The following is a 13,311-nucleotide window of genomic DNA, read 5'->3' on the forward strand; positions in this document are numbered from 1 at the left end:
GATAGGTGTGGGAAGAAGAAATGAAGTTTTTTTGCCTGTGCGTCCCTAGGACCCAGTTAGACAGGTTTTCACTGCAATCATTAAGGATTCCTCAGATTCTAACAAAGATGAAAGTAATAGGAGATAGCATCCCTTATCTTGTCAAGGACCTTCTTTCTTTTCAGTATTACGATGGACTTTTTGTTGCTGCTTTTGTTTAATGCCAATTTATGTGCTAGGCAGCAAGGCCCTCCATGCTCCAAGCACTCTCAAGAGTAAAATTAGTTTGAAATCCAGTAGAAGAATATTGATTATACAATTAGTCCAAAAGCGTAAAGTCCACTAGGACACAGCATGGGCTTGCTGCTGCTAATCAGAGTTTGGTACTTTCTGACTGTGTGTTGTTTTTCAGGTTCTTTGTACTATATTAAGCTATGTCTGCTTCCTGAAAACACGTTGCAATAGATTCTTTTTCCAATCTGGAGACTTAAAAATAAATAGAAATCCCCTTGACTATTAATAGTTGGGTTTTCTGCAATTGGATCTAAGTTATGTGAGCATGATTCAGGGTATTCAATTTAGTCTATTTTAAGACATTACATTGAGATACTTCTCAAAAACCTTTTAAATCAACATTCAACTAAATTTAATATATATAAACTTGTTACATTACAAATCAAATTGAAACAAAATATTACAGTTGACAAACAAGAATACTCTACCATCTCTGTAGCCCTTATTTGTTAAAAGCCTAACAAAAATAATAAACAGTTCCATCAGCCAGCCAGACATCAATCAGCACAACTGCATATCAGTATGTTTAATCTTTTGCTTACACCAAGACGATTCTGCTCTAAATGCCATGCCTGTATAGGTAACCGGACTCCGTTATTTAAATGCCCTGTATAGCGAAGACCAGTTCTAAATTACATTCTCTATGAAGCTATCTGTATTTCCAAGCCAGAAGTCTTTGGTTTATATCCTGCCTTAGGTTTAATACAGTTGCTTGGTTCTGCACTGTGGTGTTTTTACCACATGATCTCCTCCCTAGTAAATATTAAGTTCTTAGGTAGCAAATGAGAAAGTTGTTTCCATCTCTGTATTCTCCAAAAGTGCCTAGAAGAGAGTCCAGTGTAGAAAATTAGTTACATTCAAGACTGTCATCTATTGCTTTGTCTATGAAAAGAGTTATTTTGAAATGAAACAAAGGCTAACAGCTTTATAAACCCATTTGGGACTTCTCATCAGCTTATATTTTGAATAACAACTGCAAACAGAATGCTATGATGTTAACATTTGATTTTTACATAAAATTTGAAGTGAAACCCAACTTTCCAGACTGGGCAATTTGCTGCTAGGCTTGCTGATAATTGTATATAACCTGAAATGCAAAACATGATGAAAAGCACAGTGTTATAAAACAGAATATTCCAGACATTCATAAATATGCATTAGATGGCCTGTTCTATGAATGATTCAGCATGCAGACCTATGAAATTCTGATGGTGCTCTTTATGTATAGAATAAAAACCATCCAGAGGCAACAAAATGGATGAATTCTCTAATGCATCATACTGTGAAGCCATCAGAGCCTTGCCTGTGAGATTTGGTGGGAACAGGAAAATGTTTGCAAGTTTCTAGATTTCACTCAGTCTTTAGTCTGAGATGTCATACACAATGACATTCATGAGTCTGAGTGAGGGTGGCAGGAGTGGACTGTAGTGTGTCTCTAATAAGTGGCTTTGAGCACATGTACTTGTATAGGAAGACAGTACATATTTGTGCTGAAGTACTCTCATCCTGTGTCATATTGTAGCACAGGCCTGATCAAACTGTGGTCTTAAAGCTATAATTTCTTTGGTTCAAGTGAGACAAATAGAAGAAGAAAAAATATGTTAAATACTTTTCTTGATTGTCTCTTCCACAAACACACACACAAATATTAAATTAATCACTCCCTTTCCCCTTCTTTTCCTCTAACCATGGGAATCTCTGACCCACTGTGCCCCCAGTTTTATCCTTGTGAAATATCTGTCCTCTCATCAGGTACAACAGATTAAATAATGCATTAAGCTGGGTGTTAAACTCAGGATCTATTTTAATAAACTCATTGCCCCATAGTGACACTTTTCTAAAGGTATTTTCTTTTAATACTTCAAAAGTCAATGACTACATTTTAGATGGAAGCATGACAGGAATTTCTAATGGCCATAGTTTCTTTGTAGGTAAATACAGTCTTTAAAGATGTGAAGAGAGTTACACATACTTGATTTCATACTCTGAGTGATCTTTAGAAGTGAATTTTCTGAGCTTAAAAGTAAACAGAAAAACGAATAAGGTCTGAAAAGGGGAAAGAAAATCTCAGGAACATAGAACTGGGCTTGGCAGACTATAAAATACTTGAATAACTGTATTACATGTAAATGAAAACGCATGTTTTCAGAATAGTGTTTATAGACTTAACTCTGTGATAACAGGTTCAGATGCACCTTGTTATGTCATAAGACATTTCAATAGTAATTCAAATAAACGAGATATTTTAAACATAGGAGTTGAGGAAATTTTTAAAACTTTTTAATTGTTCATTTTATTTCTTTAGGAAGGATAAACGGTCTTATTTTCTTATGTGGAAACATTACACATGAGCAGTCTTATTCTGAAACGCCATTGTAAAGATTTGTGATGCCTTTTTATTCCTTTACGATCAGGGTTTCTGCTTTCGCACTGCAGAATGATACTGCATTATATAGAATTGTCAGGTTGGACTAAGAAAACAAAAAGGAGCACGGAGTAACCATCCAGTTCCTTTCCGAACCTTTACCCTCATTGCACATCACCAGCCCCCTTTAGTTGCAGTCAGTCTTCTTGTGGCCGTAACAACCGCACAGGCAGAGTGAGCGTCATTTCCACAGAGAATCCTCTCTCTGCTTTCTCACTCTGACTACAACTGTAACCCAACAGCTCCCACTCCCTGTGAAGAATATAGAACACTCATTTGTAAAGGCTTCCAAAATATGCTTCCTTTTACTTGTACAAAACTTGAAGCTATCTAGGTGGAAGTTACCTGTACTCATCTGAAAAGGCTTTAATTTATAGTCTGTACTGATTCAGGCTGGCTTTGGAAAACACATCTATCTGCATGTGAAAACAAAGAAAGAACTAGCAAATGAATTGGCTTGAGACCATATAAAAGAAGAGAGTCTATCTAATCCTTACTAATTCCCCCTCCTTTTTTATTTTCCAAGTAAGCCTAGTTAACTAAAAAAAAAAAAAAATACAGAAAGAAATTGTCTTGGAATACATTATCTGAATGAATGATCCTCCATAAGAAAAGCGGCTCTATTTCATAAAGGGAATAGAAATACCTTTGGATATTATTAAAGATTGCATCATTGTGTCATCTTGTTTTGAACATAATTCCTCTTTTTATCTTCTGGTTGTTTTTTATTGTTACTTTGTGATACACAATAATGTGCTGTGTGTTGTATGTTAACAATAATATTATGTGCTGTTTTTAGCTTGTTCTGGATGTATCTTTTCAAGGTCAAAGCATTCCAGTCTGCCTAAGAAGCTAGTCTGTGGAGATTTTTTTTGTTCAGAACTTCTGTTTCTTCTTGATTCCCAGACATATTTAAAATTCTAATCAGACTGTGAAAAGCCACATTCGAACACAATATTAAATAGAGAATCAAAATCACTCATCTACCACTATTTTGTTCCTGTTTATTTTATGACCCATCATAACAAAAAGCTATTTTTGCAATCTCATTAGATTTTCCAGCAATGATGATCTTAGATTAAACATTGGGGTGAGGTTTTAATTTTTTTCTTTTCTCTTTTTCCCTTTGGGTAGTGTGAGTCACTCTGTTAGTGCTGAACTGAAACAATTACTCACACCCCTTCTAATTTGTCCTTGTCAGCTTCTTCATGTTAGCACAACAGAAAAATGTCACTATCAATCACTGTTTCACTGTTTCTTCATCTGCCAGTCAAATGTTCATTTTTGTGAATATTGGCCTTGCATACCAATCTGTGAAAATCTATGAGTTTCATGTTTAATTTAAAAAAAAATAGTCTGGGAAAAAAATAAACTACAAGTGAATTTTGTAAATGGGAAGTGCTAAATTATTAGTGACTGCCATCATTATTGATCAGTGGAATAGAAAAAGACCTAGTGGGTGCAAAATCAGGGAATTTACTGTTAGCCAGCCTCCATTCCCCTAAACTTGCCCTGCTGACTCTGCTGAATGCTGACACTTGAATAGTTTGTGATGGGGCAAGGTTTTTCACATCACAAGGAGAATGCAGATTAAAAGGCAAAAATCTAAAGGAGAAAGTATGAAAACATAGAAAAGAAAGACACTGACCCTGTGAGCAGATTTTTGTAGAGGAAATAGGGGAAAGAGAATCCTCATTACATGCCAAAATTCTAAGTACTAAATGCTAACAGAAAGAGTATAAGAGGTAGATTGAGATGCCAAAATTAGAGGCTGGTGTGACAAAGAACACCACCAGTTGGCAGTGAGAGTCAAACGTTAAACAGCTTGTCCTAAGCTTCTTCCTGGTTTCTCCTAGGTGTCCTTCAGAATGCAGCCAAGGTCCTTCCATCCACTGTGCCCAGGAACTTTCCCACTTCTTCTTATCTACACTTGTATGCAACAGCCCAATGAACTGGCACAGAACAAAAGCACAAAACTGTCATAACTGTTTATACAGTACTGAATTAAATATTTTGAATAAATGAACTCTCATATTTCTGCATTAAAATAGCAGTTTTATTAACACTAACTACAAAGGAAATTATAAAGAGAAAAAAAGACATAGTAACTAGGATCTAAACTCAAATTGAGAAAGTTGGTATATTTTCAAAATGGTACATGTGTCTATAACCTAAAAGTACATTTCACAGCATGTTATTTTGAGGTTTGGGGACTGAAGTGTGTATTCTGTAATAGGTAAAGATTAATTGTATTTTTAAACAATAGGTACCACTTACAAACATATGAATTGTTACTTGACTGTAATAAAACACTGTAAGTTAAAATATTAGAGTAAAGGGGAAAGATCCCAGGAATTTGAATGGAAAAAAGGGCTCTAACACTGTCTCTTACATTTACATATTGTGTCAGCTTGGACATGTTATTTTACCTTTTTGGGAGTATTTTCTCTCTTATTTTATGGGTGAACATATTACAGTTGAAACTAAACCGTAACACGGGTCAACTTCTAAGCTGTATACTAAAAATAAACACTATGTAAACAACAAAATCTTTAAATCTGTCCATCTTTGTGGCATTCAATAATGTTCTATATCTGTTTATTGAAGTAATTATTTTCTGTGTGAGGATAATCTATTTAAAACTGAACACTCAAGATGACTGATTTGTCTGTCTGTTTTTTGTTTGTTTGTTTGTTCGGGGATCAGTTCTTTTTTAAAATATTTTATTTTATTTTATTTTGTCGATATACAATGTGGTTGATTATTGTGGCCAATAATCCCTCCCCCCTCCCTCCCTACCTCCCTCCCAACAATGTCCTTTCTGTTCACTTGTCAAATCAATTTCAAGGAATTGCAATTGTTATGTCTTCTTCCCCGCCCCCGTTTTTGTGTGTGTGTGTGTGTGTGTGTGTGTGTGTGTGTGTGTGTGTATTTATTTATTTTTAGCTCCCACAAGTAAGTGAGAACATGTGATATTTCTCTTTCTGTGCCTGACTTGTTTCACTTACTATAATTCTCTCTAGGTCCATCCATGTCATTGCAAATGGCAGTATTTCATTCCTTTTTTTAGCTGAGTAGTATTCTATTGTGTAGATATACCACATTGCAGATAGATCTACCATATGACCCAGCTATCCCACTGCTGGGAATATACCCAGAGGAATGGAAATCATCAAGTTGAAGGTATACCTGTTCCCCAATGTTCATCGCAGCACTCTTTACAATAGCCAAGAGTTGGAACCAGCCCAAATGTCCATCATCAGATGAGTGGATACAGAAAATGTTTGTTTGTTTTTTACAAAGTCAGAATTTAATAAGCATCATTTCATTTGGTTAAATTCAAGGTAGAGAAAAGAACACCAAGCCAATTTTACCAAAGGACAAATCAATTGATTTGGTTATGAGAAGATGGGGGTTACATTCTTTGTCTTACTGACTTTGAAGTGAAATCAGATATCCCTTTTATCCCAGTATTCATATTTTATCAAGAAAATGTACTATGGAACAAAAAAATCACTACAAAAAGTAAAGACTTTATTCCTTACATTAGCAATACAATCTTTCCTTGCCTTTTAAAAAAAATAATGATTGCTAGTTTTCTCCCTGTTGGATACTTCAGATCCTGGTGACTGCTTCTGACTGGACTGAAAGACAATTCCCTTATCTCACAGCCACATCTCCTCCATGCAAATTGATTTGTGAGTGCCTTTAGAATACAAACAGCTGGATTCTCTACAGCTATTTATGCGTCCTGTTTCCTAGGCTTAATTTTGATTTATACCTACTGAAATTAAATCAGGCATTTTCACTACTTGAAAGGGTGGCTTTGATCTCACCAACGCAGTAGAGAGACTGAGACTATTTACCAACGTGTTGTGTCAGTAACATTTTAACTTTAAGGGCAAAGAAAACAAAATGGCTTCTTATCACCAATGTTTCTACCTAAGATTCCTCCAGAATGTATGTTGTACTATCCATTCACAAATGTGAAGATCAGATTTTCAAATCAGACTCAGATGAATTCAAGATCTTACCTAGTACTAAGATTTGCTGAATAATTTCAAGAATATAAACTATCAAGGAGTTCATATGAAACATTTTATACTCCATCGGTGATACAGCTTATGTGAAATGCCCCACGTAACCTTGGGGTCTAGATCCTGGGTTCTATTCACTATAGGGAACCCTTAGACAGAAACATCCTGCTAAGAAGGTCTTTTACTCATGTCATTAGTCTATTTACATAGAAGTCCAGAATACATGAGATTAAACTAAATCTTCTGTGCTTTCCTTTGGGGGTCAAAGGCCACTGATTTAATTCCTTCCTCCCAGTAAGAATTTTTATTACATAATTAATGTTAGAGTATAATTAAGGCAAACGATTGTACAAAAAGAGAAACAAAATTTAAACTAATAAAATATGTTAAGTATGTTAGCAGTTATAAAAAGGGTTGTGTCTAGGACATAGTAATAAAAGTCAACATGATATAGTGGGAAGATGTGAAGATAAATGATCAGATAACACTATTCAGCCACATGAATTTGTGCATTAATTTCCTGTGCCTAAGTTTACCTAATATTCAAAAGGCATGGGTATATAAGCCTGATTGGAGTGGCTCTTTAAAAGACAGTATATAAGGTGCATCTTTGAAGACCGTAACATGTTCGATGCATATGAGAAAATAATGAAAATTAAAAGGTACTCAATTCTTCACTTCATCCAGGTAGCCAATGGTATTACAAATCTCCTTTCTAACAGATGGGGAAAAAGCAATCCCGGAAGTAAGTGATATTCTGATCGAGAGTTAGAAATGAAAACCTGGGTCTTAGAACTCTTTAAACATGCTTCTACTCTCAGCTAAATCACAATTTGGTAGAGAAGGTAATGATTAGGTAGATAGAGGGCCAAGTAATCCAAGGCATTGAAGTGAAGCAGGCAGAGAAAATCGTCTATGCCTCTTCTTCCAATATCTGTGTGTTTTCCTCTTGGTTCCCAATAGCTATAACTTCTTTTATCCTGTACCTGTCAAAGCAGCTCTTAGTAAAGGAACCAGCACACTCGTTACAACTAAAATATGAATTTTGGGTGAGGATCACTGGGCCTTTCTTGAGAGTACTTTGATTTTAACAGGGAGCTAAGTCCGTTGGATTAAATTTGAAAAAATTTTAATTATGAAGTTTCATATGTTAGCAACAGTCATAGAAGAGGCATTTTGGAGACCAAGAGTATTTTCTTAGACCATGAAATCACACCACTTGAGCAGCTGCTTATTGAGTCTATTCACAAGAAAAGCCTAATGTGTAAGTTCCTCAAAGACAAATTAGTATCATTCTTAATTTCAACTTTTGTTTCCAAATTGTTTCTTTTGTCTTATTGATAGCTTATTATTTACTCCAAGCACCTTAACAAAACAGGCTCATATACAAACTTGGCCTACTGTATCAGCAATATGACAACCTCGATGCCCTGCAACCTTTCAACAACCAGGAGATAAAGATGTATTCAGAGTGGGACAGATGGGAAAGTAGAAAGAGAAATAGTAAATAGACATTGCATGGAATGTTTTGCACATGTAAGCCTGGGCGTCGTATTTTTTGCCTGTATAAATAACCTTCATCAATATTCATTTTGAATGTACAAGAAAAGTTGTTCTAGAAAAGACTCACCATCACAGGCCAATGAGTTAAGTTATGATATGAGAGGATCAATATGCTATAATGGTCTCTATGAGAGAGGATGCTCATTAAAGCTATGTATGAGAAAAGTTGGAAAGAGAAGTTAAGACTTTGAAAGACCGGAGCGTAGTTTAAAGTGAACTTGACAAGTTAGAGAAATGGTCAGGGAAATAAATGGGTTTTAATCAGACTAAAGGGAAATTAATATATTAGTTTTGTTAGGTTTATCTCCATCCTGAATCTGACCACTGCCCATCATCTCCTCTGCTATCTGGCCTAATGCAATACTTCCCTGAATGGTCTCCCGTCTTACTTTCTTGCTCTTTTAAAGAAGAATGCTTCATTTAGCAGTTTGAGTGATGTTTTGAAAATGTGAATTAGATGATATTATTTTCTTCAAATCTTCGAATAATATTTAGAATGCAATCCAGAATCTTGACCATGGTCTACAAGGACAGGAATGAAATTGTCCTGCCCACCTCCCTGTTTCTTAGTATTTTCTCTGCCTCCAGGTTGGCCTTTTTGTTCCTTTAACTCTTCAATTTACTTTGGAGTCTTCGCACTAGCTGTTCCCTCAAAATATAATGTTCTCCCCAGTTCTTCATAAGGCTGTGCTTCCTCACCTAATGTCACTGCTTTGTGTAGATTTCCTTGACTACTCTGTCTCTAAACAACAACCCAGCCCCATCTCCACAACAGTTCATCCCAACACGTTTTATTTTCTTTATGACACCTACCTGTCACTATCTGAAATCATCTTATTTGTTTCTCTTTAATATCAACCTTTCCTTATGAGAAATTAATCATTGTGAGGGCAGGGTTATTATCTGTCTTATTTATCCTGTGTCTCTACCCTTAGAACAGTGTTTGGCACTTAGCAGGTGATTTGTTGACTATATAGATGGCAGTTCTCAAAGTGTTGTCCAAGGATGGTTGGTGGTCCCTGAGACCTTTTCAGGGATCCAAGGGCCAAAACCATTTTTATCATCTCACAAATATGCAATGGAGCTGTCTAGAAGCCAAAAGACATCTGATATTACAGAAGATAGGATGCAGAAGTAGATAACGAAAATCTTTCTGTCTTGTATTAAACCGATCATTGAAGAGATTTTCCAATAATGTAAAACAATGCCACTCTTCTCAATAAATTATTTCAGTTTTGGAAAATATATTATTTTTATAAAAGTACATTACTTATTTTAGCATGCAATGAGTTGGTTATTATTTTTAAATCAATTAATAAATACATACTTACATGGTTTTTTTCCAGTAAACTCTAAATATAATATATTTATATATAAAACCTACATAACAAACATAAAGAAAAGTTCTTTGGGATTCTCAATAAATTTGAAGAGTACACTTGGATCTTGAGTCCGCAAATTCAAAAACCACTGGAATAGGATATAATGAACTAGTTTCTTTTATTCCCTAGAAAGTATCCAGTAGAACTTTCTTCTCTAATCAAATTTGCCTTCAAATAGGGTTTTCTCTTTCCTGATTCCATTCTTTCTTTCTCTCTCTCTCTCGCTTCCTTCCTCCCTTCCTTCTTTTCTTCTTTCTTTCTTTTTCTGTTTCCCAACTCTCATGCTTTGAGTATGCTTTAAGGCCATCTAAAGTTTTCCCATAGTTCTAGAACCAAAAGTTCTCTATATACATATTTTTGGAGCGTTAATCACTTATACTACCAATTGACTATCTGTATTGTTACTTATCTTTCCAAGTTGCCTGTCAACCTCTTTGAGATCAGGAACTAATTATCTTTCACAGATAGTAATGGTACAGCCTGTATGTACCATGCACACAAAATGGGAGCAGGATCTAGTCTTCAGTAAACTTTTCTTAAAACCTAGAGTTTGGGATGATAAAGATTAAACTGGAACAACAGCACTAAGTTAACTCTCCATCCAAAACTTAAAGAATTCCAGTAATATTCACACTTTGTATCTTTTGGGATTTACCACCTAAGGTAGGCAGAATCATCACCACCACCAAAGATGTTCACATCTTAATTCCTGGATCCTGTGAATACGCCTTTAACAAGGCAAAAAGGACTTTCAGATGTAATTAATATTATGGACCTGAAAATAGAAAGATGATCCTGGATTATGTGAGTGGACCCAATCTAATTGTGTGAATTCTTAAAAGCAAAGAACTTTGGAAGCAGGAGAGATGTAGCAGAAGAGGATGTCAGAAGTATTTGAAGTAGGAGAGAAACTTAACTTGCCATTGCTTGGAGGCAGGGGAGAGGGTACTTAAGAATGCCTGAAAAGGAATGAAGGTTGCCTCTAGGTAAAATCCAGGCCCCTGCTGAATAGCCAGAAAGAAAATGGGACCTCAGGCTTACAACCAGAAGGAACTGAATTTAGCCAAAAACCTGAACAGCTTGAAGTAGACTCCACCTGAGAGTCTCTAGAAAAACAGCACAGCTCTGCCAACACCTCGACTTTGGCCTAACCCAAAGACCCACCCTAGCTAGACACTCTATATACTCAGACTTCTGACCTACAGAAGTATGAGATAATAAGTTTGTGTTGCTTAAAGCCATTCATGGTAATTTTTACAGCACCAATAACAAACTAACACAACCCCTAAAGTATGTTTAATCCCAATAGTCCTTTCTGCAGGCACACAAAGCAGCCAACAACTTCTAAACTCTATATACTGCCCTCTTTACATTCACCCTACCGCCTTCTTTAGCACACAAATTAAGCACACAGTAGGCATGTTTGTATGATTAAAGATTAAGTAGAAACAGTAATAAATATTCATTTAAAAAAATTCTGTTTCCCTTGCATGTTCTAAATTTTCTCTTGTCCTTTGATAAGGAGCTGTTTGTAAGGTTTTTGTATGGTACGTTACGCTTAAACTTTTTGGTCAGTGAAGTTAAAAGTGGGTCTTACGGGATGTCCAAATATGAAGCCATCTAGACGGTTAATAGTGTCAAATGAGATTGCTCCACCACCAGCTCCATTTGGAAAAGTAAGCAGCACCTGATCTCCAGCTGAGTTTCATGTAATTTAGTTGTCAAAGTGATGGAGCACAACTCTTCCATTTAATTTATATCAAATTGGTATCGACTTGACTGTATCCTTTGCCAGGCCAATTATAATTTTTCTGGATGAGATATTCTGTCCATGGTGGGACCAAAACAAAGAAGAAAGAAAACCTTAGGTGATATAAAAAGTAAGACAAAAGATCATATGTTCCCTAAGTGTCCCAAATTTAAACCATCTCTTTGATGCTATTAAACTCAAAGTGTTTGTGACCTTGTTGTACTGGTAATAATAGCACCAAGTTGAAAACTCCTTGGAATCCTTCTACAGTATGGACCGTTAATTAAGTGCTAACAAATATCAGATTTTCTTCCTACTGTACGTCATGTCATTTCTGTAGGACATATCTTGAAGTAAAGAAATAAAGATTGACCATATTTATTGATTGGTCAGTCTCTTTAAAGAAAAATGTAAAGGTAAGTTTTTATTTTACCTAGACCAAGAAATTTCCAAAGAGCAGGGATCAAGATTTTTTTTAAAAAATCTCTTAAATGTCCAAAAGGTGCTCCTTCCAGTTCATCACAGAAAGAAGTAAAATCTAGTCCTAATTAGACATTTTACACTTTGAAGTTAAAAAATAACTACATTAGCATTAAGCAAGCCTTGCCTCCTATTGGTAAAATGTTCCAAAGTTATTTAACATACCCAGTCTATTTCTTTCTTTTAAAAAATAGGTAATATTTCTAAAACCTAATTTAAAAAAAAAAACATAAAAATATACAAAGAAAAGTCTCTCTCTCATCTCTCTTATCTGTCCAGTCTCCGACCCACCCTCCTCCCCTTCAAAGACAACTGTTATTATTATTGTTGTTATTATTATTGTTTTGGTTCTTCCAGAGTTGCTTCAGACATATACAAACAAAAATGAACACATGTGCTAACATCCTTTATAGGCTATTCTTTACATACAAGGGTAGCAACTCTTAGGACCATTTTACAGATTAGGATATTGAGGCTCAGAAAAGCTAAATATTTTGCCTAGTGATATACTGACAGTTTGTAGTCTGTGTTTTTCCAAATTACACTCTATTTCTACTGTACCTTGTTACCTCTCTTAGCACTTGATTGTCTACAGTCAGTATTATTCTCTCTCAGCTTCATGCACACAAATCATAGCACCGAAAGGAATTGAAAAGTCTTTCGAACTCATCTCTTCCACTCCCCGTTCAATGTTTGCATCATATGCTGACGTCAATCCTCTTCAGTGCTTGGATGCCTTCAGTAAGTTGTAAGCCCCTGAGAATGGGAGGCATGTTTTCTGCTGCTCTTTTCTCTCTTACCCAGTTATGCCCGGAATTACAGTTATGTGTCTTTCCAATAAGAATTAATATATTGACTGTAAGACTCATTTATATTGAGTCCCTCATAGGATCGTAATGCTTATTCATAGTCACTTTTTCATATATTTCATAAATATTCAGTATAGAATAGGCATTATTAATAATTTCTGTATTTTTAAATATACACCAATGACTGAAAAATGACAGTTATAATCCAGATTTCTTTAACTTGGTTTCCAAAACTGTTGTTTCACAGGAAATAAGACCTAACAGTATTTTGAGGAAAAAGCATTACATGGTCAAGTGAGTTCTGGAAATCGAACATATTCTTAGAAATTCACCATGTCCATCATTATGTACAAAGCTCTGAGAACTGGTTATAACTTTGTTTAGACTGTGTTTCCTAAACATATTTGCACATGGATCTCCTTTTTCAAATAACTTACATGAGCATCTTAAAGGTCATTTTATAGGGAAAAAAGTTACAGAAGATGTTTGTCTTCAAGTATATTGTAGTAAAAAACATAGTCAATTGTATTTAGAATGTGTAAAATACAGAAGGCATGGCATATCTGAAAGAATGACATAAACAACTCTGTTC

The 13,311-nt window shown here is 35.3% G+C and overlaps 1 protein-coding gene across 7 annotated transcripts in view; it reads right to left on the reverse strand.

Annotated features, from left to right (window-relative positions):
- The window catches only part of LOC134363293 (neurexin-1), a 765,130-nt gene that overhangs the window by 730,642 nt on the left and 21,177 nt on the right, over positions 1 to 13,311 (reverse strand). The window lies entirely within an intron of this gene.

This window comes from Cynocephalus volans, chromosome 14 (genome assembly GCF_027409185.1).
Source record: "Cynocephalus volans isolate mCynVol1 chromosome 14, mCynVol1.pri, whole genome shotgun sequence".
NCBI lineage: Eukaryota > Metazoa > Chordata > Mammalia > Dermoptera > Cynocephalidae > Cynocephalus > Cynocephalus volans.